The 5,000-nt window shown below is 39.8% G+C and overlaps 1 long non-coding RNA gene across 1 annotated transcript in view; it reads right to left on the minus strand.

Moving 5' to 3' along the window:
* The window catches only part of LOC123520485, a 119,130-nt gene that overhangs the window by 99,678 nt on the left and 14,452 nt on the right, over positions 1–5,000 (minus strand). The window lies entirely within an intron of this gene.

Genomic DNA, 5,000 nt, shown 5'->3' on the forward strand with positions numbered 1-5,000 from the left:
CAGGGCAGGGCAGGGCGGGGCGGGGCGGGGCGGAGCAAGACGGGGGGCAGCAGCTGTGGTCGTCAATGCAGCTGCCCCTCGCCTCGTGTCTCGCGCAGCATCTAAGATAAAATAACAATTAAATATAACTACAATGCAAGCGTGGAGAACAGTCCGGCCTTATCTCGCCTCTTGCACTCTGGACAATCGGTCGTGTTGTCCGTTGTGACGTTCAATCTCATCCCAGTTACTTACTTACTTGCTTACTTACGTCACAAACATTATACTGCGGGAGAATGTAAATACAGCGTCACGGCATCACGCCACCACGCCACCGCCCTCATACTTCGTACTTCACTCACCCTTCTCCCTCCCCTCTCTCTCTCTCTCTCTCTCTCTCTCTCTCTCTCTCTCTCTCTCTCTCTCCCCGTCCCCTTGCCACTTAAATCGACAGGGTTGTTTCCCGCACCCGCCGTTGCTTGTGTTCGGCGCCGTCGTCACTTTGTTTATCTTTCATTCCCTTTGCGTATGGAGGGATGATGGGGTGTTTCCTCTCTCTCTCTCTCTCTCTCTCTCTCTCTCTCTCTCTCTCTCTCTCTCTCTCTCTCTCTCTGTCCCTTATTGAATTCCTTTGCTGGTTTGACTTTTTTTTGTTTTCTATTTATGCATCTGTTCGTTTATATTTGTCTGTCATTTTCTTTTCTCTCCCTCTCCATCTTTTTTTTTTTTTGCAATGTCTTATTAAGTTGACTTACTGATTTGCCTCTTTGTTTTGCGTATTTCTTATTTATTCATCTGTTCGTTTTCTTGTGTGTCTTCTTTCTCATCTCTCTCTCTCTCTCTCTCTCTCTCTCTCTCTCTCTCTCTCTCTCTCTCTCTCTCTCTCTCTCTCTCTCTCTCTTGTTAAATTCTCTTATTGGTTTAACTTTCCTTTCGTACTTTTCTGTTTATCCATCTGTACGTCAGTTTTCGAGTCTAATTTGTATTCATCCGTCCACTTGTCCGTCTATCTTCCCTCTTCCCGTCCCTCTCCCCCTCTCCCTCTCTCTCACCCTCCCTCTCTGCCTCCCCTATTTCTTCATCTTTTATTACATTCCTTTACGAGGCTGACTGTTTATAGTTTCTATTTTTTGTCTATCTCCTTGTCACCTTTCTGGTTTGATTTCTTTTCATCTTTCTGTTGTCTTCCTGCTGTCCCTATCTTTCTTTATCTCTTACTAAATTTTTTCATTGTTATAATTTTTTTTCGTATTATTTGTTATATCCTGTTTAATTTCCTTTCAGTTGTCTATATGTCCGTCTTTCCATTTATATAACTATCCATCTATCTGTCTATCTATCCCCATTCGTCAGTCTGTCTGTCTGTCTGTCTGTCCTTCCGTCCCCGTCTGTCTGTCCGTAACATGAGTGCAGCTGGTTGGTTAAAACGCTTCTTATCTCTGACAGGATTTCCCGTCCCTCAAGCCTTCTCCCTGCTTCCTCCGTCCATAGTGCTGACTCTCCTTCCTCCTCAGTCCCCTCCTCTCGTCCTCGCCAAGAGCTGCTTTTCTTCACCTCTCATTTCTCTTTAAAATGTATCATGTTGCCTCCTTTCCTCCTTCATTTCATCCTATATCCGTGTCTGTTTCATCATTGTACTTGGTTTCATTTTCTTTGCAGCTCTTCTTGTGGACAACACAATGCTAGCCACCACAATTTGAAATATGATTTCAACATCTCTTGATATGAACATTTATCTAAAAACATTCGCGGATACTCTGAATTTCTTAAAGTATGCGTTCGCTTTCAAAACAGAAGTATACTTAAGAAAGCAAAACCATTGTAAAAAAACACTGATTTCTGAAACCGCCTCTCATTTGAAGTCGCATTTACTGCAAGTTCTAACAACTGCAGATCAACTGATGTCATTTAAGACAAGTCTCAGAAAAAGTTTGATCAAAGTTCCCTTTATAACAGCTTAGCCAGTATAACAAATCACAGCAAACATTCACGCACAGCTGGAGAACTGCATGGCTGACGCTCACCGCACGTTAACATCCAGTGTTTGAAAATGGTGCCTCGTCAAAATGGCGGAAAGGCGAAGGTGTCGTGTTTTTCCTTAGTCAGTGATGTCCACTACAAACAGCATATTAGATTTTGCAAGATATAACTGCTATCAATATCACTACAAAAGTGATAAAATACAAGTGACCAAGACAGTTTGGCTATCCTGACACCCAAGTAACAAATCACGGCACAGTTTTTTGCTCTGTACAGCCAGACAGCAACGGTCTTAAAGTTTAATTACACACCAATACAACATGAGTGCCCTGAGATGACTCACCGTCTCCTTGGTCTTAAATACTGGCCGGTTGTGTTCTCACCTGAAAAGAAAAAAATAGTTTTGCAATTAATTAATATTTCAAATTTAAAAAGATCTGGTATTTTTTAGCATCATGTGTGTAATTCAAGAAAACGCTTTTAAAATAAGTATGATTCATATCTCCTGATTAACATATTCGAGACTCCAACATTTACATTAATAAACTACTTAGTCTTCAAAAATATAACTGAAAACATGATAAAAATTAATTAAACATAATGACTTTCGAATGTAGGATATAATAAACATTAACAAACACATATTGTCCATTATGTCATACAAAGCACGTGCTGAGTGATGACGACCCTGATGAAGTCAACAAAGCGAGCTGTGATTCTGGAATATTCTGAGAAATTCCCTTAGTGTTCTGCGCTTCCTCTCGCATCGCTCCTCTCAGCGCCGACTTAGGCAAAACAACAATCATGAAGTGACTGTGTGGTGTTATAATTACCATAAGAATGGAAGCGTTATCCTTTGCAACCTTCTCACATCTAAATGTTTTCTTATCCATGATCACCTATATTTTTTTTATAAACTTCCTCTTGTACTATACAGCTTCTTACGAACTCTATACCATACAGTAAAAATAATCTTATAATATTTTTCCCGTGTGTTTATGCAATTGTTTCCACAGCGTTCCAATTGTTTAAAGATAACCATATCACTAAGAGGATTAAAAACAGTGTAAAATAAAGAACACTAACCTAATGAGCGTCCTACGAAACTTTTACCCTCTGGAGAGTAAAATGAGTAGAAAGAAAGAGTAATGTAGTAAACTATTCCTTGTTTCCCTTTCAAGAGTGTATACTGTGTGGCGCGTTACTGAAATAGTGCATCTTAAGTCATTCGGGTTCATCCCATTACCAAAACCTTCCCATCTATAAAATACTTCGTCACTCCCACAGCAAAGTCGATGGTCCGTACATTGCATTTTCAAACAGATCCATTTGTCCTGAACCACGCGCTAAATCTCTGAGATGTACTGTAAAACTGTAAAAGATGATACACAATTGTTGTAGCCAAGACAGTAGACTGTCCTTCCTCTTCCTCCTCCTTCATAAGCGTTTCCATATCATTCCACGGAGTTGCCTTCTTATCGTGATGGCGTATTGAATAACAGGTTTCCAGTATCCAGTTACATTCACAGCCAATACTAAAGTCAGCGTCACGAGCGGGAATTTCAGTTTGTTCCCCAATCCTTCCCAGCAAAAGAATAAATAAATGCGATAATAGACAGTGAAATAATTGAAATTAGAAATAATTCAAATATGGTAAGAATGTGAAATAATAATAAAGTTGTAAGATTCGAATCCTAAGACTTATATAATACAAAAGACAAGACAATTTTTCAAGTACCACCTTCTTGATTTAATGTCAAGAAAATGGACAGAGAGAAAATTCTACAGCCCGTCAACATTTCGAAACGCTTCAGTTTTCTTACGAAGATTTATTTACACCCAAAGGAGATAAACACTTAGGTTCTCATGGATGTCTTTATTCCCACTCCTCGTACAGAATAACATTGTCAGTACAGTCATGGAAATCCCCTTGAAAAAAAACCCCAGCCAACTTACACTTACACACATTACAAGCAACCACAACAAGAAGCCGAAACGCTGGACTAAGAATGCGGTACCAGTTGCATTATTCATCCAGAATTAGACTGCAAATACTAAAAATACAACCAGATAGCTTGCCAACCCTCACGATACGAGACTCCGTAACACCACTAAGTGAAGCCACGCTCACACACAACACTATCCTAAACAACAGCGGAGTTTTAAGTGGACCCAGGAATTATTGTACGTAAGATGACACCAAGGTCGCTCCTTACGTAGGCCGGCGGTGACTAGCGGGCATTATGATGGTGATCTCTGAACGGCCACTCTGTCCACCCATTGTTTGGTCAGCTGAGGAGGGTAATTATAGAAGTCGTACAGAGATGTTTCCCGTTTGACATTTAGCTCGTCAGGACATTATCATATACTTTACCGATAATTTATGGACACTTGTTCATAAAAAAAAAGAAAAAAAAAGTCGAAATTAAAATCACAATGGATAAAAAGTGTAAATGTCGACTTTCGCTGGTGGATGCCTTTGGTCTGGCGTAACGAGGCGAAGTCACAATGTAAACTTTAAACAGTCATTGGAAAAGAATAAAATATTTTCTCGTAAAATTGAATTATCTATCTTGAGAGAGAGAGAGAGAGAGAGAGAGAGAGAGAGAGAGAGAGAGAGAGAGAGAGAGAGAGAGAGAGAGAGAGAGAGAGAGAGAGAGAGATACATTTTCTCTAGTTTAATTCACCTTCACTGATCTGATTATTCCTTTAACTTCCTGAATCTAAAAAAAAAAGAGAGAGATTACTGCAGCATCCTCGTCTACTGCACACTTAAAAAGTCTATTATCTTATCATAAACACCAAAGCTTTCACTCTCCTCTGCAGTTTTATCCTATGTTTTGACTCCTTGCCTTCTTAAATAAAAAAAAAAAAAAAAACTAATTCTTGCAGTAATATCCTTCCACTGAGACATCCAAGGAGGGTTTCAGAAGTGTTGCCATCCTCTGCCACACTGTCAAATAAGAAGCTTTCACCTGGTTAACGTTTGGCAGTTCAGTTTCCTGCTATACTATTAAGAAGCATTCAGAAACTTTACTGTG

The sequence above is a fragment of the Portunus trituberculatus genome, chromosome 47 (genome assembly GCF_017591435.1).
Source record: "Portunus trituberculatus isolate SZX2019 chromosome 47, ASM1759143v1, whole genome shotgun sequence".
NCBI classification, from domain to species: Eukaryota; Metazoa; Arthropoda; class Malacostraca; order Decapoda; family Portunidae; genus Portunus; species Portunus trituberculatus.